The sequence below is a fragment of the Bos indicus x Bos taurus genome, chromosome 1 (assembly GCF_003369695.1).
Source record: "Bos indicus x Bos taurus breed Angus x Brahman F1 hybrid chromosome 1, Bos_hybrid_MaternalHap_v2.0, whole genome shotgun sequence".
Taxonomy (NCBI): domain Eukaryota; kingdom Metazoa; phylum Chordata; class Mammalia; order Artiodactyla; family Bovidae; genus Bos; species Bos indicus x Bos taurus.
Window position 1 is genome coordinate 58,791,090 of NC_040076.1, and position 26,256 is coordinate 58,817,345.

Sequence of the window (26,256 nt, forward strand, 5' to 3'; positions counted from 1 at the left end):
AATGCATTACATTTATTGCTCACTTTATTTCTATTTATTTCTGAGCTTCCCTAGTGGCTCAGATGGTAAAGAGTCTGACAGCAATGCAGGAGACCTGTGTTCAATCCCTGGGTCCGGAAGATCCCCTGGAGAGGGGAATGGCAACCCATACCAGTATTCTTGCCTGGAGAATCCCATGAATGGAGGAGCCTGGCGGGCTACAGTCCATGGCGTCCCAAAAAGTTGGACATGACTGAGCGACTAACACTTTCTAACACTCCTTTATTTCTATTATTATTACATCAGCTCTACCTCAGATCGTCAGGCATCAGATTCTGGAGGTTAGGGACCCCCGGGGAGGGGAAGCGGGGGTGGCGCCCCTCCACCTGGCTACAGCTGACTCCTCCAATGCTCATTTCCCCTGTCTCTCCCTCTTTGTCGCTCCAAGATTCTTGCCTGTCTTAAAGATGCCCACGGACCCGAATGTGTTTCTGACCTCTTGCCTTCTTGCCAGCCTTCACTGCAGGCTGCTTCCTGCTGCATCCTCTAACCCTGAGAGGTGCAGCCTCAGGGGTTACAGAATGGACTCCCATCTGTCTCAGAGACTCATACCCAGAGGTACTTTTCCCAGGTTTTGGCCCTTTGGTCACCTGGGCCTGATGACCACTTTATTCCGGAAGCTCTCCTCCCTTCTCATCAGGATATGGCACCATCCTGACTTCGCTCCTGCTCTCAGTTCTCTCTTCTGCTTCCTTCCTTGGCCTCTTCTCTTTCCCCAAATGCAGACATACCTCAGGATACTCTTCACAAGCTTTGCCTACACGCCCACCCTCCATGGCCTCAACAATCACTTCTCCATAGACAACACCCACATGGCTATCTTTAGTTCTCACTTGTCTGCAGAGCTCCAGACACTTATTCTAAATAACTGCTGGTTATTGGTTCATTGATTAATTTGTTTGTTTGTTCATTCATTCACTGTTTACATAGACTCTATTAGGCACCTGGAAAAGATGAATAAGATGGGGCCTCTAACTTTGAGAAGCTCACATCTCCATCGTACACTTCACAGGCACTTCCAACTCAGAAAGTTTCAAGCAGAATTCATTGCTTTTCCCTCAAAATAAGTGCCTTCTCTAGTCTTCCCATTTCCTGCTATTGGTACCATTTCCTTCCAGTTACTTGTGCCTACAATTGAGGAGTCTTGTTTAATTCCCCTTTTTCTTTCATTTCCCATAACCAATAAGCTGCCAAGTCCTGTGGTTTTTACTCAGGCTGTGAATCAATGCTCACTTTTTATCCCTTTATCACCTGTTGCCTGGACTTCTGTGAGTGCCTCCTACTTGGCTTCCCTTCCTCCAGATTCTCTTTACTTCTTGTTCATCCTTCATACCAGCAATGCATTTACTGTTCTGAAGTACCATTCTAAATACATCATTCTTTTGCTCTTTGCTGGATTAAATGCAGACTTCTCGGCTTGGCATTTAAGGTTTCTACAATATAGCCCCATTCTAATTTCCTTTTCTTTTTTTTTCTATAGTCCATTCTACATTGCATAAGTTCCATTCCTTCCCATCAGGGTCATGGTCTTTCCTCCCTTTTCCTAACATCTGCATAGAGCTTCCTTAAGGGCAATCCAAATACCATCTCACTTATACGACATTTCCCAAAGCAAAGTGCCCTTTCTTGAATCCTAAAGAACTTTTTGCACCGTTCCCTTTGCACATTCTATGAAAAAGGAAAAGAAAGCGTTAGTTGCTTAGTTATGTCTGACTCTTTGGGTCCCCATGGACCATAGCCTGCCAGGCTTCTCTGTCCATGGAATTCTCCAGGCAAAAATACTGAAGTGGGTTGCCCTTTCCTCCTCCAGGGGATCTTCCTGACCCAGGGGTCAAACACAGGTCTCTGGCATTGCAGTTGGATTCTTTACAGTCTGAGCCATCAGGAAAGCCCTTACATATCTTATGGACTCTAATATTTATTTGTGTAATATTTCTTCCTGCTTAAGCTTCTTGAAGGCAGAGACCATTTTTACTCTCTTTTACCCCATTGTGCGCAATGCCTTACACACAGCTTAGCACTCGGCGGCTATCTGCTGATCCAAATTTAAAAGGAATAAAGATGCTTCTTGGAGTCATGGAAGCTGAGACTGAACTGGAAAGACCTTGAAGCTCATCTACTCCAAACCCTCATTTTTCAGATGAGGAGATCAAGGGAACTGAGTTGCTCAATGCCACATCCTTGCTAGTGGCTGAGTAAAGACAACTGATAGAAAAAGTCACAAATCTCTAATACCTACCAGTGCTTTCTCAGAACAAGTAGGCCCAGCAGACCATCAGCAGTGACCAGACAGAGAGAGTGAGGAGCTGGGGTGCATCATCTGCAAGGATACACTGGTTTCCACAAAATGAAGAACTTTGTTTCCCTTTCTTTAATAAACCAAACTAATAAATGGCTTTTTATAGTTAAGTGTTTTAAAAATGAGGGTGGATTTAAAGAACAAGGGAGCAAACCCTTCTAATAATACAAGCAGAAACATATGCGACAATATTGCAAATACCACTGGAGTGATCAACTCAGGGTGAAAAAGCAGAATGAAGAAATTTCTCATGCTTTGGAAAAGCAGTGCATTCAGCTGAAGTTCTAGGTGAGAACAGGCTGCGGTAATTCTACGGTTAAATTCATCTTTCTATAGACACATAGGCTATTGGCAATCCTGCTATTATGCCACACCAATAAATCTTTTCCCACCTAGCTTTGCCCAGTTTTTATCCTATGCTGCTGTTGCTGCTAAGTCACTTCAGTCATGTCCGACTCTGTGTGACCCCAGAGACGGCAGCCCACCAGGCTCCCCCATCCCTGGGATTCTCCTGGCAAGAACACTGGAGTGGGTTGCCATTTCCTTCTCCAATGCATGAAAGTGAAAAGTGAAAGTGAAGTTGCTCAGTCGTGTCTGACCCTCAGCGACCCCATGGACTGCAGCCTACCAGGCTCCTCCGTCCATGGGATTTTCCAGGCAAGAGTACTGGAGTGGGGTGCCTTTGCCTTCTCCTTTTATCCTATAGGTTTGTTTAAACGTTTACTTATTTTCCTTTCATTATATCTCCAATCTCCTTGTAGAAAAGGATAGTGACTGCTTCCAAGACTGTTCTAATTTTCGTCCCTTATTCTTCTCTTGTGGTAGAAGAAACATTAACTGTTTAATCTCCTCTCTATCCTCATCCTCAAACAGAATCATTTTCTTTCACCTGATGATGGAAAGCCCAATAAAACATGTCGTGGAGATAGCAGTGTTTCCCTAAGTGAGGAAAACAGACTTTTCCAGGGGATCTCAGTAGTTTTTATGTGTCCAGAAGAACTCAGCTCTTAAGCACTAGCCACCAGTCCTATAAAACTCCATCTGCCTCCCCACGTGAGCATGCTACTCATGTTACTCACTGTTAATCCCAGAGGAAAACTTGGTACTGGTTATCATGTTCTCTTGGCCAATATGGTGGAGCCATGTGAGGTACTGAGAGATCCATTATATATAACACCCCAGGAGCCACATAAACAGCAAATTGGGTTCAAGAGCGCCTCACAGTTCTTACTAAATCGTCACATGGCTGGATAGATTATCAACAGGTCACCAGACAGAGCTTCCTTCTCTTTGCTTCCTTGGCAACTATATTAAAATGATAGAGGAAATCACTTGTTGATATGTCTAGTACATTGCAATGAAAAATTACCTGGAAGCATACACATCCATCGTGTAATTACGTAAGTGTACATTTTAAATATGTCTAACATTTGATTTAAATTGTGCATATTATAATTAAGTGGAGACACAATCTTTCTGTCCTTTAATCAAACTCCTCTTATCAGCTCCACAGCCTCTTGCTATGAGTTTCCTTTCCTTTTTGGGCAAATTGTCACCTCTCTCCTTCTTATTTCCCCTCTTGCCACAGCACACACCCGAAGGTTTTTAATTAGAACTGCTGCATGGTGTGTCATGTTCTACTGCTTAAGGAGTAGTGATGTTCTAAAAAAGACCCAGGGAAATTGACTACATGAGGTTTCATATTTATCCTTTTTCAATGGCATCCATATCCAATGTACTCAGTTTTTAAGTCAAAAGGTAAGAGGCTGCTGGGGTCTTACATTTCCCCCATAGAAATCCAGCTATTCTCTCTGCCTCTTATATCATCGCTGTAAAAATGAATCTTCTCTGGGAGCCCAGATGGCAAGGTTCTGGATGGTGTCAGAGGCAGAGGAGACAGTGGGTCATTTCCATTCCAGACCGCTGTACTGTTGATGGCTCTGCAGATCTGTCTCGAAGCCCTTAGAGAGCAGGGCTGTTATATAACATGCCGCCACAGACTGCTGTGAGGAACTTTCTGTGGAGGTCTCATTTTAGTATGACCATTTCCATACCAAATCATTCTAAAATGACAGATGGGACTTCTATGACAAAAGCTTACAAAAAAAAAAAAGTAACAATAATTTGTTAGATGTTTAACTGTTGTTAGAGACTGTATGAGGAATTTTTATGTGTAAATCTGTTCTTATTCAATCCTCAGCTGTGATGCAGGTGTTAATATACCCATTTTATAAATGTGGAAAAGTGAGACCCAGAGTCCTCAATCAACTACTCTAAGATTAGAAAGCTGTGGGTAGTGTGAGACCCACGTCTTACTGACTCTAAATCTGTGCTCTTTTCACTACACAACAACTGCTCCAACACAGCACGAGCACGTTTCTAGTTCCCACTGTGAGTTCAGCACAAGAAAGAGGTTTATGTTGTTTCCATGATGGTTCAGAGTCACTGCAAGACCTGGGGGCAGAGATCTCAGGCGGAGGAACTCTTTCAGAAACGATGACTCCTTCCTAGCTCTTTTCTATTTGAAGATGAGGATGCTTTAGGCTGGTTTTCTCAAATGCTGATGAACAAATGAATCACCCAGGATTTCTCATTCAGCATGTCTGGGGATGGAGTCTGTGATTCTACATTTCTACAGGCTCCCAGGTGATGCTGATGACATCAATCTGGGTACCACAGATCCTATGTCTGACACTCACCTTCCTACTGAGGGTCGTTTTCAAAGGAGCAACTCAAGCTGAAAAACTTGGCTACCAGTTCACACAACACGACTAGCTTCTGATTCAGGGCCAGTTTGTCAAGTCATCGGACATTAGGCAGAATTCATGGAGTTTCTGGCAGAGAGCACATTATGGGGGAAAAAAAGAGTTTCTGGATCCCTCAGGGCTTTCCTCCTCCCAACTGGAAATTAAAATGATAATGTCTCTAACATGTAAAATTCCTATTTCTTACATTATTGTTATTTTTAACAATAATTATCTGGTAATAATTCAAATAACACCTTTCCTCTGAGAAATTCAATGAGCTTTACTAACCTTAATTGTCTAACAGCAATTCCCAGGTGTAGATAGAGCTGTCTCAAAGATCACAGTATATTTAAAATTGTCCCACTTCCCTCCTTTCTTCGCCCCAAATGTAGTGGTGAATTAGTGGCAGTTCAGTTCAGTTCAGTTCAGTCGCTCAGTCGTGTCCGACTCTTCGCGACCCCATGAATCGCAGCACGCCAGGCCCCCCTGTCCATCACCAACTCCCGGAGTTCACTCAGACTCACGTCCATCGAGTCAGTGATGCCATCCAGCCATCTCATCCTCTGTCGTCCCCTTCTCCTCCTGCCCCCAATCTCTCCCAGCATCAGAGTCTTTTCCAGTGAGTCAATTCTTCTCATGAGGTGGCCAAAGTACTGGAGTTTCAGCTTCAGCATCATTCCCTTCAAAGAAATCCCAGGGCTGATCTCCTTCAGAACGGACTGGTTGGATCTCCTTGCAGTCCAAGGGACTCTCAAGAGTCTTCTCCAACACCACAGTTCAAAAGCATCAATTCTTCGGGGCTCAGCCTTCTTCACAGTCCGACTCTCACATCCATACATGACCACAGGAAAAACCACAGCCTTGACTAGACGAAACTTTGTTGGCAAAGCAATGTCTCTGCTTTTGAATATGCTATCTAGGTTGGTCATAACTTTCCTTCCAAGGAGTAAGCATCTTTTAATTTCATGGCTGCAGTCACCATCTGCAGTGATTTTGGAGCCCCAAAAAATAAAGTCTGACACTGTTTCCACTGTTTCCCCATCTATTTCCCATGAAGTGATGGGACCGGATGCCATGATCTTCGTTTTCTGAATGTTGAGCTTTAAGCCCACTTTTTCACTCTCCTCTTTCACTTTCATCAGGAGGCTTTTGAGTTCCTCTTCACTTTCTGCCATAAGGGTGGTGTCATCTGCATATCTGAGGTTATTGATATTTCTCCCGGCAATCTTGATTCCAGCTTGTGCTTCTTCCAGCCCAGCGTTTCTCATGATGTACTCTGCATATAAGTTAAATAAGCAGGGTTACAGTATACAGCCTTGATGTACTCCTTTTCCTATCTGGAACCAGTCTGTTGTTCCATGTCCAGTTCTAACTGTTGCTTCCTGACCTGCATACAGATTCCTCAAGAGGCAGGTCAGGTGGTCTGGTATTGCCATCTCTTGAAGAATTTTCCACAGTTTCTTGTGATCCACACAGTCAAAGGCTTTGGCATAGTCAATAAAGCAGAAAGAGATGTTTTTCTGGAACTCTCTTGCTTTTTCCATGATCCAGCGGATGTTGGCAATTTGATCTCTGGTTCCTCTGCCTTTTCTAAAACCAGCTTGAACATCAGGAAGTTCACGGTTCACATATTGCTGAATTAGTGGCAAGGGGTTACTAATTGGCAAAGACCCACTAGCTCCTCATTTGAGTCACAGGAAATTTCATAAGGCAAGGGTAAATCCAAGAAATAATCAGCAGAAAGGTGGTTGTGGGGGCAGAGAATATTGGTGAGAGGGAAAAGGAGAGAGGTAAAAGGAGTAAGAAAAAGAAAAGAGAAAGTAAAATCACAGAACTGGACACATGATCTTGGATGAGTCATGGCTTAGCTTTTTCCTCTGCAAGAAAAAGATTTTATGATTTTTAAAGTCCTTTAAAACTCTGAAAGTGAAAGTTGTTCAGTTGTATCCAACTCTCTGCGACCCCATGGACTATACAGACCATGGAATTCTCCAGGTCAGAATCCTGGAGTGGGTAGCCTTTCCCTTCTCCAGGGGATCTTTCCAACCCAGGGATCAAACCCAGGTCTCCGCATTTCAGGCGGATTCTTTACCAGCTCAGCCACAAGGGAAACCCCTTAAAACTGTAATAGTCCCCTGAGAAGAAAGATGAGGGAATTAAGTGGCTTATCCACCTGTTAAACCATTAAACTTGTTAAAGAAATCCGTTTGACTTTTAACTTTTTAACTAATTACCTGAAAGGAATTCTGAAGTCTATGTCATCAGTCTCACCTTTTTGGAAACTGATGAGAAAACCATTTAATGAATAAGGCGCCAGAGGTATCATAGCCAGAAAAACTAGTCAGGAACCCTATCTTCAGCTTTGTGATGCTATAGGAAATGTTTTACTTAAAAAAAAAATTAGCTCTTTAATTAACCACTAGTTAATACCCATGTCCAGAAGAATCATCACTGATGGCCTGAAGACCCCTAGGATAGCCCTGCCAATAGAAGGTCCCACTATCTGTCCCTTTAAATTTGTGTTAATTTTCTCTACAGAGACGTTGATTCCTCTTTGATCACTCACAAACTCTGTTAATAAGAGCTGCTCATCCAGGAACCTTAGTGCTGTTAGGTAAAGTTGATTTTTGTTCTTAAAATAAGAGATCTTTGGGATATATACATATGCATATAAACATGTTTATAAATATTTGTACATATGATAATACTTTTTCTGGTTTTAATGAATACTTGTGATGGAAACCCCTTTTCTAAGTCATTAGATACTAGAATCTTCTGGTCCAGAAAGCCTGCCACAGGATCTAGTGATAAGGTCACTTCAAACTCCGTAATGAGGATTCCAACATGAGAACAATGTATGGTGCAGCACATGACTTGGTGTTATATCAGAGTTATCTATATTTTGCCCCTTGCACTGAGTATATTTTCTGGAATAATCATTGCATTGTGTCTAAATGGAGAAACATCAAAATGGCATTACCTGCAAGAAGATACTGTCACTGTCCCCAAAGCGAAAACCCCTTTCTTCTCCCTGCTCCTATAGCCTCCATAGTAGTGTGGCTACCATTATAAAATGCTTAATGTGCGGCAGGTCTTGTGCTTGGCACTTTTTATATATTATTTAACTTATCTCTTGGACCATAAAGAAGGCTGAGGGCCGAAGAATTGATGCTTTTGAACTGTGGTATTGGAGAAGACTCTTGAGAGTCCCTTGGACTGCAAGGAGATCAAACCGGTCAATCCTAAAGGAATCAATCCTGAATATATATTGGAAGGACTGGTGCTGAAGCTGAAGCTCCAACACTCTGGCCACCTGATGCTAATAGCTAACTCATTAGAAAAGACCCTGATGATGGGAAAGATCGAAGGCGGGAGGAGAAGGGGATGACAGAGGATGGGATGGTTGGATGGCATCACCAACTCAATGGACATGAGTTTGAGCAAGCTGGTGGAGATGGTGATGGACAGGAAAGCCTAGTGTGCTGCATTCCATGAGGCTGCAAAGAGTTGGACACGACTGAGCTACTGAACAACACCTTATCTCTTACACTCACTCTTTGGATGTGGGAGTTTTCTGATTTTACTCATGAGGAAACTGATGTTTAGGAAAGGTGAAGGATGAAGTTTTTTCGCCATAGATCATGATGCTAGAGGGTAGCAAAGCAGGGCTCCAGGGCCAGATTTTAAGCACAGTGCTCTGGCGCTTAACCGACACCGAGCTTGTGATTGCTAAGCAGCTGCTCTCCTGCTGTCATTCCACTGCTGTTCATTTGAGGTCCTCATCATAGACTTATAGTATTAGATTCTCCACCATGGTCCTGCATTGCCATCTGAAATCTTTTTTTAACTTTTTCCAAAACCTTTTCTACTTGATTTATGTTTGCCTTCCTTCCTTTGATTAATACATCAATCCAAACCCATTACCATTTTTTGTTCAACAGATCTTTATCATCATTTTGCTAGCTACTTTTTGGCCCTCATTCCCATTCCAAATTATTCTTCTGAGGCCTCCCATTTGATCTCAAATGCTCCAGCCTTAGCTTGAGAACTTCCCTTCCTTAATGCCTAAAGAAACTTCATTTTTCACCTGGTCCATTAGTAGGCTCCTGCTGACCTCACTAAATGTCTGTTCATTCTGACCCCATGATCAACCATTTCAACACTCTTCTCAGTGACTCTCCAGATTTCCTTGCTTCCCTAATTTTCTATGTACTGGGCCTCTTCTTATGTTATTCAATCATGAATCTGTATCACCACTCACCATTCCCTGCCACTCTTAGTTCAAAACTCTACATGTGCACACCATCTGTAACCTCACTCCTGCTTAGTGTTGCTTCTGAGTACAAGCCTACAGTAGTTTTCCCTCATATGTTTTACTTTATCAAGTCTCATTCTTTTTTCTCTTTTTCAGTTGATGATCTTGCCTCCTACATTAGTAAGAGGAAATAGACCATCTAGTGTGGTAAGCTCACAAGCTCTCACTTCCATATCCAATATCTTTGAAGTTTTCTCATGTTGTTTCCTTAAAATATATCGATACCCTTTTCTACAATCTCCTCCTGTCTTGGAGGTTATCCTCTCCTTCCCGTTGGGCTTCCCTGGTAGCTCAGATAGTAGCTCAGAATCTGGCTTCAATGTAGGAGACACTGGTTCAATTCCTGGGTCCAGAAGATCCCCTGGAGAAAGCAATGGCAACCCACTCCAGTATTCCTGCCTAGGAATTCCCATACACAGAGGAGCCTGGTGGGCTACAGTCCGTGGGGTTGCAAACAGTTGGACATGACTGAGCAACTTTCACTCACTCATTTGGTTTCATCAATGGTGTTTTCCTCTGTACTTAAAGACATATTTATTCATAATGGTACTAAATTGATCATAAAATATGATGTTTTCCTCTGTCATCTGCTCTTGCCCTTCAAAATCTTTTCAGGTGGTATATTTCAAAGTGAGTTTTATAGAACACTAGAACTTCAAGATGAACCTCAAAAAAGTCCTTTAGTCAAACAAATACAGGAAACGCTGAATACTATATGCCTGTCTTATAAACTCAAAATGTACACTGTCCAAACTTATAGGATTATAGACTCACCCCTTGTTCCCCAGTTTTTCTAATGGCACATTTAGTAACTTCAGAATATGCTTAGAGAAAAGATGCTTTAGTAGATGTCTCCTGGTTCTAAAGTCATTAGCCTAGGTATGTTAGTTCACTGAATCTATATCAAATAAGCCCTCTCAGATATCCTTTCCGTCAATACTCCATTTGGTTTAACCTAGTTAACTTGCAGAATGTCAGAAAGACTAAGCACGTTGGTATCTCTGAGTGCCTGAACATACCATTTTGGCTGTTGGCAAGGCCTCTGTGATCTTTTTCTCATTTAGACCTTTCCTTCTTTCAAGGCCCATATCAAATCATGTATCTTATGAAAACTGCTTCAGCCCATGTTGACCTCTGCTACTCATATAATAACACTTAGGTAAATGGTTATAGTTTAACCCCTGTTTCCTCTATCACTTGGTAATAATGCAAATTCTCCAGGACATGGACCTTGGTTTACACATTACAGAAATTCCAGCACCCAGGGTCACCCTTTGTTGCAATACTGCTGCTGCTGCTGCTAAGTTGCTTCAGTCGTGTCCGACTCTGGGCGACCCCAGAGACGACAGCCCACCAGGCTCCCCCGTCCCTGGGATTCTCCAGGCAAGAACGCTGGAGTGGGTTGCCATTTCCTTCTCCTGTTGCAATACTAGGGGGTTATAATCATATTAATAGTAGTCGGGAACAGAAATACTTAACACTGGGGTATGTTAGGTAAATACTTGATTTCCGTAGGTATGGACACAATTTAATATGCTAAAGGCCCAGGTGAATGTACCACCACCTTGTGGGGAGGAAGCACCATTCACTATTGACATCATCACCTCCATAAATAGAAACCTGTATGCTCTGGGGAGAAGAAGACCAGATTTATAAGAGCAAAGGCAGCTCTGTCCTTAGGTAAAGATGAGACTACGCATTCAGTTCAGTCGCTCAGTCGTGTCCGACTCTTTGCGACCCGATGAATCGCAGCACACTAGGCCTCCCTGTCCATCACCAACTCCCTGAGTTCACTCAGACTCACGTCCATCAAGTCAGTGATGCCATCCAACCATCTCATCCTCTGTCGTCCCCTTCTTCTCCTGCCCACAATCCCTCCCAGCATCAAAGTCTTTTCCAATGAAATGGGGAGAAAGCTAAAATAATCCAAAACCAGTGGAACAAATGCCTCTCTACCAGTGATGCAATCATTATTCAGAATCATTGTATCATGGTATCTAGATGGTAAAAACAAGCCTCTTTTTTCTACAGAAGGAGGTCAGTCTCATGAGAGGATTATCACTGCCCCTTGTCACAGCACTGGAATACAGACTATGCCATTCTGCAGGGTGGTAATCACTTGCAAGATGATAATGGACCGAACGTGCTCCTGCCTTCCAGGCGGCTTCCAATCTCTAATTCTTTGGGTCAGTCTCAAGACACATTGCACCGAATACGTCAAGACAATCTGGCTGCCACCAGCACAACATTGTAACCCCCAATGAACTGGATCACTTCCATAAAACTCTTTTACCGCCCCATCACATGGGCTGCTGAGCAGGTTTTAAGTCTCAGGTAGGTCTGCAATAACCAGATATTAAGGAGCTTTGAGTTTTTCAAATTAGATGTTATCTGAAGTTAAGACTTAATGGATTCCCTAATAGTGAGCTTGCAGTGAGGCTAGGACTAGAAATTTGTTCTCTTGATGCCTAGTCAGGGAGTTTGATTATGAGAGAAACAGAGTATATCTTTTTCCCTTAAAACTGCAGCAACTTATGATTTTCACATTTTGGGTAGAGGAGAAAATGCATTTCATTAAGGTACAGCTTGTGAAATATTTTGCTGTCTTTCTGGATAAAAAGTGGTATGCAAACCAAAGATCTAATTAAAAACTATAAACGAGAATGTTTTACTTAGGCTTACTTCAAAATAGGTACAGATTGTATTATGTAATGTGTGAAAATAGTAGGAAGAAGGTAAAAATGCTGTAATAGAAAACTCTGTGTTGGTCCTTCATTAAAATTCATAGCAATGTATGAGAGTATTAGTAGCAATAATCAATGATAAGCATTTTTAAAACTGGAATTTTTATTGTGGGAGATTACTGGGTAGGTGAAGCTAAATGGCTTAGCTATTTTCCTGTCATGCCCCTGTTCAGAGTTGCCGTTCTGGACAATTTACACATTTGAGAGTGAAAATGAAGGGTGACCTGACTTTTGAATGTGTCCTAGGCCACCAGGTCAAGGTTGCTGCCATCTGAGAACCATGGGCAGTTTCTGCAGTACAGTATTTTAATTTCTTCTTTTTGTGGTTAAAATAGTTAATTTTTATATTCTACGTGAAATCTGAGATCTCTACAGCTTTCTCCTGTTGTCACATGTGGTGGAGACAAGGGGATACTATTGGCAATCTTTGCATTGATTTAGACACATCAAAACTTATGAGGTACTTCCATGGACACTTTTTAAAAGTGAATTCTCCTCACCATGAGTTTACATAGATGAGAAGAAGATTGGGGTTGAGGAGGGAGGTTAAAGTTGCCCAGCTAATAAGCAGTAGAGTTTAATCTAAAAAATGTGATTTTCAGTAGAAAATCCTCTTTTATCACCCAAAATGTCCATGGCTACCAACAAGCTTTGTGGCGAATCTGAGAAGTAGAGGACTGGGTAGAGAATCAGAAATACCTTGTTTTCCTGGATCTGATAAATACTAGTTGTGTGATCTTGGTCAAGTCACTAACTTTTCTGAGTCTTATCAAATCATGAATGAGGAAACAATGAATGATATAATTACCTCCTAGCCATGAAATCTTTCACCTGTAAAATGATATTGATTAATAATGGGTGCGTAGCCTATCTCCCAAAGTTGTGAGCTAAAAGAAGCTGATGTACACTGAAGTGCTTTGCATTCTGCGAACTACGGAATCAACATAGTCTCAAAGAATGGCCACTGGAGGGACTAGGGAAGGGCCTCTGTGTGTGTCCACACATACAGCCAGTCCACTTCCACTCAGGATTGGGGATAAGCTGTAATAGAGCACCAGCAGAGGCTCAAACCCCTCCCCTTCTAGGGAGCTGCTCAGTGTCACCGAAGCGAAGTTAACTTGAGTAGGTGAGCCAAACGTTCAAGTTCCAGCTTTGCTGAGTAGAAGCCACAGAGAATCCTGAGCCACCCTGTAGGTGACAACCACTGCTCCTCCAGGTGTGTCTGAAACACTGGGGAGATCCGGGGAGGGCAGTACAGGAAGCGGGGGAAGGCGTCAGACCTCCCTGCTCCCCAGGCCCAGTTTTCTCCTGCACACACAGCTCCATCCCTCGTGACTTCACCTGGCAGCCCCAGGAGACAGAATAGACCCAAAAAGAGCAGGAGCCTCCCCTCTGGATAACCTAAGTGCTCTGATGGAAAGACAGAGGGTATCAGCAGAGAGGCTGTACTGAGTCGGCATTGATTTCTCCGGCCTTTGTCTGCATCTGGTTTCCGTCTCGTTTGGAGGTGGTTACTGTTACTACAAGCAGCATGAATCATGTCTCTGTTAAAAAACAGAGCTTCAATTGTCTTACATAACCCCTGATAACTGAACGTCTAATAATAGCAAGCCATTTACAGGTAGAGAGTCTGTCTTCCTCCCAGACACACACACACACACACACACACACACACACACACGCTACTCCCAGTGTCTCACAGTAAAGTGAGGCAGGCAGGGAGGAGGCAGAGGGAAAAAGGGGACAACACGGTCGACCTCGGAGGATTTTAAAAAATAATGAATAATCATGCATCACAGGACCTGAGGACCACCATGTTTAACTAAAGTACGTTTTGTAGACTGTAAGAATCAGACATTCTTCTTTAAAGTATATGAAACAGCAAGGAATCCAAACATACCTCCTCTACAATTCTATGACTGTATAAAACCCCCAGACTCCAGAGACACAAAGGAGTGCAGGGGCTAGGAAGGAGAAGTTTTACTGAATTTGAAACTAGCTTACAGCAGGTAGGTTTAATCTTCTCAGGACTTTTTCTCCTCTCCTTTTTGTGTGACCAGAGAAAGATATCTCAAAGGTTCCTGGCTATAGTCATTATGCAAAAATTCCAGACAGTGAAGAACAACTGGAAACACGGCTGCAGTGTCCCGCTCTGCAGGCAATGCCTTGTCGGGTGCTATTCCCTGAGCCACTATCTTTGGGATGGAGAACCTTGCATCTGAAGACTTGTGTTTTCCCATGAACATAAACTCTGCCTTGAAGGTCAAGATAAGTCTTTTCATACACGACCCCCACTCCACTGCCCGTTAAGGTGATGGCCAAAAAGCAAAATAAGAGGACAGGCTGAAAAGAATGACTCAAAAATTACGAAGTTTCCCTTTAAAACATTCATTTGATTGAGGACCAAAAAAAGCCTCTAGATAGCAAGCTAAAAAGTGTATGAGAAAAAAAATAATCTAAATTTGTATCATGCATGTCTCTATTTCCTTATCATGACCATCTTAAGAACAATCAATTCAGGCTATGTTTTTGGAGTATGCATTCCCAGGAGCCCAATAGCTCTAGGTATCAGAGAAATTGGACCAAGGGAGCACTTCTTGGAAAATCATCGACAGGCTACATCCAGTCACTCATCTGGGCTAGGACCACAGAAGGAAAACGTTCTTCTCTGTTTTGATTGTTCAATAACATCAAACAGTGAGCTTGGCTATTTCAAGCCAAAGAATGCTCTAGGACACACCCACTTTGAGGACCAGCACCTGGGTTATTCTGTAGTCTCTTCAGCTGTTTAGGAATGCAAAAGGCATATGGATATAGTTATGTGTCAGGATGGCTGTGTGTGCCCTCAAAATAGGATTTATTCTGCCTATTTCCTTTTGGAATATGTCCCACATCCATAAGCAAAAGATTTTTGCATAAGAGGAGGAAAGAAGAGAAAGAAAAACAATAAACAAGAAGAGAGGAGTAGGAAGGAAGATGACTAACGTCCCATTATCACTGCCTGCAAACCTGGCAGGAGTGGATACAAAACTTCTAACTACTGCTGTCTAGAAGTCTTTGCTACGTGCCATGTGGATATGGTTTCTGAAGGAAATGAGTTCTAGATTTTTCCCATGAATATCCAAATGCAGAAAGCAGGGGCTCTTGACCATTAAATCACCCCCACAGAACAGCAGTGGAAGGTAACTGATGGGGCTAGACTCTTACTTCATTCACTTTGTGAATTAAAATGCTCTCAGAGCTGGTGTGTCGGTGGACTAGATGTTTTAACAAAAACAGCCACGAGACACCACAGTTTCTTTCAGGTGAGGCTTTCTCCTCTCCCTACTGTGAATGTACTGTTGAATGATTCCTGTTTCTGGAAGAGCAGGTGGCTTGCCTCTTCTCCTTTTCTTGGCCTCAAAAGCCAGGCTCTTCTACAAAACTGTCAGGGCACTGCTCACCATGGTATGTTTGGCACTCAAATTAGGACTTGGTGGGCCAGAAACATTTAAAATGTAAGCGTGGATTGTTATATTATTTTGTGTTGCAATAGTAAGAGGATTCTGGATTGTGGCTGGCAAGCTGATCATAACCACATGCAGTGCAACAAGCCACATGACACAGTATCAGAAGTTCAGAGGTAATATTTTCAAATGACCCAGAGATTTTTTTTTTATAGAGAAAAGATGGATGCTTTCCCCCCCTTTCAATAAGTATTTATTGAATGCCTATTGTCAGTGATGGACTTTTTACTCATAGGAGGGAGCTGGGCTATGCCAGACTCTCACCGTGTTCTTTCTCTTTTAATACTGAACAAAATATCAGTAAAATATCAAGTACAGCATTTTTTTTTTTAACCTGATAGGCAATCAGTATGTAGTAACTGGCCATGCAGATGAGAGAAGGAACTGGTGATAGTGATGGCAGTGGGAAGAGCTTCCTTATAAAAGCGCATCAGTTTGAGAACATTTCCGGGACAATTCAGGGAATCCCTGCTGACTCAGTGGTAAAGAATCCACCTGTGATGCAGGAGATGTGGGTTCGATCCCTGGGTGGGGAAGACCCCCTGGAGAAGGAAATAGTAATCCATTCCAGTATCCTTGCCTGGGAAATCCCATGGACAAACGAGCCAGAGGGGCTACAGTTCATGGGGTTGCAAGAGCTGGACGTGATTTAAGAACTAAACCACCACTATCAAGGACAATTCAGAGGGAATACCTAAGCAGATCTGGTTTGACCTATGTATGCATTCCAACAAATATCTAAATTCTATTAACCTTTAAACACCTAATAATATGGTCATGCCATTTTTACAGGAATGATTTTTTTTTTAAGAAGAGGTATCTATATTTATGTAGTAAGCTTCTCTGTGTTTGTAGAATACTCATAATACTTCTGTACATGCTAAGTCACTTCAGTTGTGTCCAATTCTTTGAGACCCTATGGACTGTAACCTGCCAGGCTTCTCTGTCCATGGGATTCTCCAGGCAGGAATACTAAAGTGGGTTGCCATTTTCTCCTCCATGGGACTCTTTCCAACCCAGGGATCAAACCCGTGGCTCCTATATCTCCTGCATTGGCAAGGGGGTTCTTTACCACAAGTGTCACCTGGGAATCCCAGAATACTTCTGAGAACCCATCTTACATTTTAGAACCATTTCTAAGAATCCAGCAATTTATTATTTTAAAATCAACTTCAGTGCTTCCCTGGTGGTCCAGTGGTTAAGAATGCCTGCCAATGCAGAGGACGTGAGTTGGATCCCTGCTCTGGGAGGATCCCACCTGCTGCAGAGCAACTAGGCCTGTGCACCACGACTGTGCCAGCGCTCTAGAGCTGCTGAGCCACAACTACCGAGCTCTCATGTCCCAGCTGCTGAAGCCTGCGTGCCCTAGAGCCCATGCTCCGAGACAAGAGAAACCACAGCAATAAGAAGCCCACACATCGCAATGAAGAGAAGCTTCTGCAACTCGAGAAAGCCCTTGAGCAGCAACGAAGACCCAGCACAGCCAAGTATTAAGACATAAACAAAATCAACTTCAAAGCAATTAATTAAGGAGCTCATTGATAACCATGATGCACAAAGTGAGGATGGTGGGATAAGGCAAAGTTAGAATTCTCCAAAATGACTGCATAGAAGCTGAAGAAATGACGGCCCATTTGGTTGGAAGGCATCTGACTATAGATCAGATGACGTGGGTCCCCAGTTATGTTTGTCAAGTGCCTTAGATAAGACACCAGAGAAGGAAATGGCAACCCACTCCAGTATTCTTGCCTGGAGAATTCCATGGACAGAGGAGCCTGGCAGGCTACAGTCCATGGGGTTGCAAACAGTCAGGGAGGATTGAGCAATTATGACTCACTCACTCACTCACTTAGATAAGACAAGGCATCAAACTTCTCTTGAATCTCACTTTCACTTGCATAAAACAGGAGTCCTGGATCTGATGGTCCCTAAGATTCCTTCCAGTGGTAACATCTGATGATTTTAAAGTAAGGAAAGATGACAAAGTAATTCCCTCTTCCTCTCATTTTGCTAAACAGTTTAGGGTTGATTTCCCCTGATCTGTGACTATCCGGTTCACATTCAGTTTTAGGTTTCTGGGTTCTAGAAGTCACACAGTAAATTTTCAAGTCATTTTGCCTTATGTACATGAGAAAATGATAGTGAAACAACTCTTCCTTTCTTTCCATATCACTGTTTCTTCTCATATCAGACTCACACGCCTACCATAAAAACACAATCATCCTCGTCACAGGCCCTCACTCATGCTCATGCAAGCTTATCAGATTGGGTTATTTCTATATTTATGTCCTGGCTATTTTTTCTCTTCCAACTTGTTTATGAAATCCCTGGTAAGCATAAAGCTGCAAAAACAAAAACAAACAAATAAAACAAAGCAGCTCTGTTTGAATAATTTACTTCAGTGAAGGGAATATAAGAAAACGTTCTAACGGGGGAAAAGCTTAAAAAAAACACTCCCATATCCTAGAAAAGACTAAATAAAATGTTTTATCAGTGATAATTTCATATGTTGTTCTTTTTCATCACAGGGAATGCTACATATTGGGTTTATGGTCTGTTGTACAGACGTGGATATTTTCCCCAATATTTCTCAGGCCACTGCATCCTTGAAGCCAAGAAGGCCCAGAGCCTGCCGAGCTGGCTTTACATAGACAAAGGAGCCACACAGAAAACCCAATACCTGGAGCTTATATCATATCCTGCCTAGGCACTCCAGTACTCATGACTCGTTCTTTTCCATCTGCGTCCTGTTCCATTGCTGTTTGATTTCCTTCACCTAGAATGCCCTTTCTTTGCTTCCCTTTACTGCTCAAAATTCTCCCTATCTTTCAAGACCCACCTAGCTCAAGCCCCATTTTAAAGAAGCAACTTAGGTTGATCCAACGTGGGACCCAGGAATAAGTTTCATGGCTAGCAATCAATAATTAGCCCTTGTAATAACTGGAGTCACTGAAAACACATATCTAAGAAGTTCTCGGAGAACACCAGAGAAAAAAGTTTTAGAGTTGCAGGGTCCTCATAAAAGGAGGAAGAAAGCTAGCTTTAAGAAGAGGTCCGATATAGAAGCTGTGGTACATAAAGTAACAGTTGTAGCCTTGTACAGAAAGGTTGTATCTTGTACAGAAGGGACTTTTTTTTTAGAATTGCCTGGCCTTTTATTTTTTAAAATAAAGTGGAAGATATTCTTTCTCAAGAGTTAAGACACTGGATATAGCAATGCACAGTACCATGAAGTTTGATTGCATTAATTATGAAGCTAAAATATCAAGATCTTAATTAGAAAGAAAATGGGGCACAGAGTAAAAAGGCAAAGACAGAGGTGTGTGTATAAAATCTGAATTTCATCTTCCCCTACCCCTCCTCAGTCCAATGGCCACACCACACACTATGATAAACTCTGCCAGCGCCTAGCTGAGCTTAAGTGATGAGCCATGATATATTCTGATAGTAAAAGATTGAATGAAGCTAGGGAATGCTGGATGCTGTTATACATGTATATGATTTTATTTATGTGTATATTTTTATATCTATATATACAAACATATATATTTGTATGATGTTTGGCAACCTCATCCATGGTATTCCTGTGAAGTAGGCATGTGGTAAACATAATTAGCCCATTAAACAGATGGTAGGGCTCTGGCATATCTCACCATATTCTAAAATGGTGGAGCTGTGAGCAGGGACTGGAGAGGGAGTGCAGTTTGATATACGGGTAACTGCAAATCTCTGTGAATTGCTACTTTCCTGAAGACAATCTGGGTAGGTTGCATTTGGCTGAGAACTGGGGATGGTTTGGGAAGCTTTAAAAATATACAAGGGGACAACTTTTCACATTCATTCAGATATAGTATCTTCATTTTTACTCACTAGAGACATTTTTTGAAAAACAGCTTTTTCTCTTAACTCATCTGTGTTCCAAGCAAACTCTCAAATTGCTGAGCAGATTAAAAAAAAAAAGAAAAAAAAATCTACATGCCAAGTAGAAACAGCGGGTAAAAGACTTTTTTTAATTGTCTTTTACAAAGTGCACTCTTGGAAAGGATCAAGTTGAGGTTTGGTACCATAAACATAAACACGTAGCTCTCACTGTAGTTCAGTGACCAGATAGGTGCAAAAGCATGTGTGAGGAACTTTTACCCGGCTGAATTATGCGGTCGTGGCATTGCTACTCCATGGTACAGCTGGCTGCAGGGAGCCTGTAATCAATATTCTAGTTCAATTCTTGGTCAGCTGAAATAGGGGCTAGCAGAAGTGAAAGAGTTACTAAAAGTTAAGACTCGAATTTACAAATGTATTTGAACAGGCTTCAAGAAGACATGAAACATCAATACATCTGGAGAATAGAACTTGCAATTGACTGCTCTTTACCATCTGGTCTCAAGAACATTTTCTGCTTGGAAGTTGCATAAGCAATGAAAAAAACACACAAACAACTTCCTGCACCATGCCTTTGGTCACTCATAATGACGCATTACAAAGTAAACCAGCTAAATAGGAGAAACTCTGCCTTACTCCAGATGACAACATACATTATGTAACTAAGATCTGCGACAGAGAACATCTTTAAGACATTTAGACTAAAAAAATTTCAAGAATAAATATCCTTCCTTGTAAGGTGTTTGTTGAGTAGTTTTGGCTAGATTGGTTTTTAATGTCACTACAAAATCATATCTATTTTTTTCTAAATTGAAAAAAGAAAAACAAAAAAAGCTATACTGGGGAATAAAATGGTCATATATATATATTTTAATGACACAAACTTGCCTCTTTAAGCAATAAAATATGTTACACTTTTTTTAAAAATAGAAAGATTTTATGTATCCCTGTTGTCTTAAACATAATAGGCTGTTATCATTTATATTTCTTCTTATAATACAGGATCATCCTTGCAAAGGCCGATTACTCCTGTTTTTCAGAAATACATTTCTATTTCTCTTGAGAATCAGCTTATTCTCTCACTGTTCAGTCTAACGGCCACAGGAGCTGCAGCCCACGATCCATGGCCATCGGTGTCACTGTCCCAGTTTTTAAGAGTCATCTCCTTTTTACCTTTTACGGTAGGTGTATTTTCTACTCTGCTTTGGATTGGAAAATCAGATGAACGAGTGCTATAGAGTCAATATTACCTGTAAGGGTTTGGTTGGAAACTTTGGGACGCTCATTTTGATGTTTGAAGATCTTATTTATTTCTTTGTTCAGCATTGTAATTCAGAAGTCTGAACTGCAAGAAGTCAGACTTCCAGATATTATTGTACAACACAGCGTGACATTTATGCTTTTTTATTGCAAGGGTTTTTATTTTTGAAGAGGTTACCCAGAAATCCATTTTTGATCATTTTATTTGTTAAGTCTCTGATCCATTCCATTTCACTCCCTTGATTTCTGCAAGCAATGGAACTAACATGATAACGTTGAGAAGTAAAGAAATAACACATTTTTTAGGATAAGATGGGAGAGTCTTGGTAATTAACTGCATCATAGGGATGGAAGCCAAAGTATAGTCGTTAGAAAATTTCTCTGGACTTCTAATTTTTTCCTAGATTTTGAACAGGACTCTGGCCTTACTGAATATTAGAAAAACATTAAAAAACTATAAAGCTATTTATGTAAACTTAAGCATTCAGAAATGTATTAATAACATCTGATCATCCTTTTTCCCTTTCCCCTAAAGAAGAAATCACTGTAATTCACAATCTGTGATAGTTGGGATAGGTATTTTGTTGAAATTTACCTTTTCCCTAATCTCTGAAAATAGGATTTCAAAGTAAATTAATACTGCTAAACTGTTGGGAGGAAGGGAGGAGAACCATGTTTAACTTATAGGAGAGAAAAATGAAAACTTAAAATATTTAAAAATACTCATACTTCGTATGCTACTGACAATTCTTATTTATTGATATCAGTGTTTAAGAAACTCTACCTGTGAACACTTTGAAATGTCAGTTCAAATCACATTAAAATATTCCATGATTCATACTTTCAGCCAATTCAGATTGGTCTCTCTTTCCCAGTTTATCTGAACTGGTTAAGTTCTATAAAATAAACATCTGTAGCTTTCGAGAGTTACATTTTTACTTGTTTGACATATTGTGGGTTTTTGTAATAGTGCTTATATGATAAAAAGAAACACTAAGTGTGAGAACTATTTGTTAGAGATTATGTTTGGATCAAGAGAGTTTGCAAGAAACTATCAATTTTACATCAGCCAAGGTTATGCAGACTAAAGCAGAAGTTCCACCCATTCTCCACAACAGCATCTGAAGACATGGTTAATGAGCTCTGAAATTCATTCACAACCTTGCTAATCTTTTAGGAACCTTATAACCTTGCCCGACATTTCCATCATCATGGGAGGAAAACCTTGACAGAATTAGAACCTGTCATCATGATCTCCCTTCCTTCTAGCGATTCACCTATTTTTTTTTTTTTTTTTTGGTATTGGAATAGTCAAAAGACTCCATGTTTTGAAATTCCATAGAAGACGTAACGATTGAATAATTTTCTCACATCTCTGTTTGCAGTTTCGTAGTCTGGTGGCATTGATTTGTGTCTCATAAGTAGACACTTCCTTTGTTGGTTACAAATCAATGCCATGAACAACCTGTCAGTGCATTCCCACTTCCCCATCCCCTCTTGCACTTTGAAAAACAAAGGACAGTTTTCTTTGAAAAATTAATTTCATTGGTTGGTAATATATTTTTTTAAAAAAAAGGAGAGAGAAAGACCCAGACGTTAAAAAAATGTCTGTGGGAAAAAGAGCTCCTCACCATCTAAAACAGAGACTGCCTAGCGGGAGGGCAGCACTCTATCCTCCTGGTTTGCGTCCTTAATGCAACCATGGTCCTCACTTTCATATATCACAAGGCTGCCCAACACAGCACACTGGGAAGCCACAGTCAGATAGGATTTCATGGCAGGAAAGAAACAAAAAGGCAGGACAAGTTGAAAGTATTCTGCTTTTATTCAAATCTTCTAAGATGGGGCAAAAGGGAAGATAATTTTTCTTTTATTCAAATCTTCTAAGATGGGGCAAAAGGGAAGATAATTTTTTTTTTTTTTTTTGCTAGGAGGAAAAAAGCACAGGCTTTCTCTATGTGAATGTGAAAACTGAGTTCTGAAGATTCCCCGGCACTTTTACCCCAAGTGGATAAGCACAAATAAAGAAGGACAAAGAAGTACTATCACCATTCTGAATGCTCTTGCCTGCACTTAGCTACAGGTGGAAAGCAAGCAGGCACGAGTTGAATTACCTAGATTAAAAGAGCAATTTTCTATCCTCTTTTTTTTTTTTCCTTTTAAAAATAGCCAATCGATTTTGGCCTAGCTATTGCTGACTGTACTGGGTCCATTTTCATACACCACTGATTAAATGGTGTGCTCATGGCTCAAGGCACCCGAGCAGGAGCAGGCAGAAGCTGCTGAAGGAATGCGGATGGAGACCAGAGGCCACAGCACAGAAAAGCCACAGGTTCACACTCACTGGGGCCTCACAAAGGCCGTAATTACTAGCGCTGGAGTGTTGATAGCACATTTTAGACTTAGACTAGCTGAATATAATTCTGGGAGTTTAAAGCCTAGAATTCACTTAGCTTTTTAAATTTTGACCTTAAGTATCAAAGGAAAAAAAAAATCAAAGTCCTTTTTTTTTTTTAAAGAAATATGGATGGGGAAAATACTCTGTCCTAAATTGCGATGACATCTGACATGAAGCTGGGAATCTGCTTCTCAGGAGCTAGCTTATTTAACTGCTTTATGAAAAAGTTACATTTTCATCTGTTACAGAATTAGTCATCTACCCAAAGAGGATCCAGTTGTTTGGAGCCCTTGGTGGGTGAAACTGGATAAAAATGAAACCCAGAATACAGGACTTTTATGTAGGGTGACTCTATACTGAGATTCATATAGCAGTCCTCTGATAAGAGAGACCTCTTCTAATTCTGGAAAATAACCATCTTGGTTATGATGAGAAATCTTCAGAAATTAACCAGAATCTGTGTGGCTGGGAAAATAAACTCAGTAGGGATTTTCTCAGATCATTCTTAGAGAGACTCAACATCTACAGATGTGTCTTCAGAAAAAGACAAGCCCACCTGACAGGTAAGGCTGGAGCTCAACAGTGGATCTGAGGACATGGGGACTGGGTCTGGGAATTAGCAAAATCCATTTCTAAAAAGTCAACCTACTTTTTTCCCCCCTATACCTACTGCTTCCTCTCTCCCTTCCCTCCTTTTTTTCCTCTCCCATTATTGTTTACTTAATTTGAAATCTGGCCTTATTGTGGACGGAACTGTATCCAGAGGTACTATTAAGATAAGAAATTTCAGGCAGAAAGATTTAATGAGGGGCTTAGGAGTTTGGGGAGAGGAATAGGAAATTATTTAGAGAGAAACGAGGGAAAAACTAAGAAGTTAAGTATCAGAATTAGCACGATAGCTGGAGACTAGCTTTTGTGAGACACAGAAGGTCTGCGCTCTCCAGAACAAAAACAAACAGGAAATAACAGGGCCAGAGCTGTCTCTCTCCCCCATACCTCCCTCCCAGTAAATTTAGGGAAAACAAAACAAAACAGAAACGTGTTCAGATCAAAAAGTTTTCTTTCAAATGCTAGAAAGTGACTAAAGTAAAAGAAAAGAGAGTTGGTTCTAGAAGGTAAAATGCCAAAGGGACATCATATTTTGGGGAGAGGAGAAATTAAGGATCAAAGACACACACACAGTCTGGAGAAAAGTCAGGGTCTCTAGCTGATAAGGAAGGATGGAGCCGACAGGTGGCAAATTAGAAGGCTGGAGGAAAGAAAGGGCTTTGTTTAGGGCAGTCCACTTTCTGGAGGAGGAGTGGGGAATGTTAGGGAACGTGACTCCTCCTGGGGTGCGGGGGAGACAAGAGGCTGGGAGGAGGGAAGGGAAAGAACTAAACTAGGGAGTCGTCTGGGGGCATAGAGTCAGGTCAGGGCTCATTCTGGATGATAAGAGACTCTGAGAACCTGGTTTTGAGGTTTAGAAAAAATGGTCGCTGGAACAGATGGCTACCTACAGGGTTAACAACACACTAAGTTCTTTCATTTCCAAACCTGATGCTGACGTCCTGCCTAGAGCGGCAAGCATATACATGCAAAACTTAAAAACTCCACCAAATGGGGGTTTGGGGCCACAACGGGGGTGTGTGAAACATGCCACCTTCCTCATGCACACCCCAGGACAGCCCAGGGCTCCAGCAGGGAAATTGCCAGCGAAACCAGAGACTTCCAAGCCACCCCACAAAGATAAACCACCCCAGGTCCCCAGTGACTTCAGGCAGCAATGGGGACAGTTTCCATGTTCCAAAACTAATTCAACAGTAAGGAGTGTCCGTAAGAATAAAAGCGGGTGGGAGTGGAGGATGGAAATAAAAGCGGAAAAAAGTGTCCTTGTTGAAAGTTTTAAATTACAGGCTCAGTAAAAAACTGGCATTCCACCACATCCGGTCTAGTTACCAAATGGAAAAACAGGGTCATTAACATGTTTATTTGAATTACATTAGTCCTTCTCTTTCATATTTAATTTATTCTGCTAGAAAACACACACACACACACACACACACACACACACACACGGCTCTGCAGGCTGGTGAAAGGCAGGGGTGTAATGGATCAGGAAGCTAAAATGCAATGATCTTCACCCATTATCTACCCTACTAAGGCTTTTCAGAGCTTACTAGGATCATTTGGGGATTCTGCCTCAGGAGCAGGGAAAGGGTACGGAAAGAAGTAAGGCACAGATGCCACTGAGTTATTAAAATACTCATTATTTTAATAACATTTGAACCAAGGAGTGGGCGTGGGATTTTAATAGAAAGGAAGTTCAGGAAAAGAAGAAAAAGCTGGGATAGGTGACCTCTCTCTGGACTGAATGTCCAGATGCAAGGTTGAGGCTAGGGCTCTTGAACAGTCTCCACCTGACAGGGACAGTGTAGAATGCAGAGAAATCTGTTATTGGCATTCTGGGTTCTAAAAGGTTAAGTCTTCAGGATGATCTCATGAGTCTTGCTGTGGTCCAAAAGAGTTCCGATCAGCCTAAGTATAAGTAAGTCTAACGCAATACATTAAGGGGAAAATGAAAGAAAGTATATTTTTAGGATGGCATCTAGAGATCACCTGGTTGTCACCGTAGTCTTGGCAAGACCAGCCCTTGCTCAACAAACTCATTACACTTGCACACATGATTTAATCAGTTTTCCTCATCCATAAAATGGGACCATGAACAGTTACCACAGAGTGGAGAGGCACGAGTAGGATAATCTATGTAAAAGTGTTCTCCAAAGCACTGTACACATGTAAGACATTCTTATTTCCTGAAAGACTGTGGTGCCAAGTACAGGCCAAACAATGTGGCAAATATCCTTAGAAACAGGACTAGAAACAAAGCAGGAAATGCTCTGACTAAACTGAGGGGGACACGGATCTTCCATCTCAGCGCTGACTGGCTGCATCGCTCGCTACCTGCAGGGATTTCTCACCGGGATACTGACCTGGAGTTCACAGATTGCCTTCACAGTAGGCTGCCACCCACTCAGAGTGAGTCATATAAAGTTCAAATCTTTGTGCTAGGATGCTAATGTAGAAGTA

General features: G+C 41.6%; 1 protein-coding gene across 12 annotated transcripts in view; it reads right to left on the reverse strand.

Annotated features, from left to right (window-relative positions):
* ZBTB20 (zinc finger and BTB domain containing 20) overlaps window positions 1–26,256 on the reverse strand; it is an 819,533-nt gene that overhangs the window by 78,501 nt on the left and 714,776 nt on the right. The gene's annotated exons all lie outside the window — the stretch shown is intronic.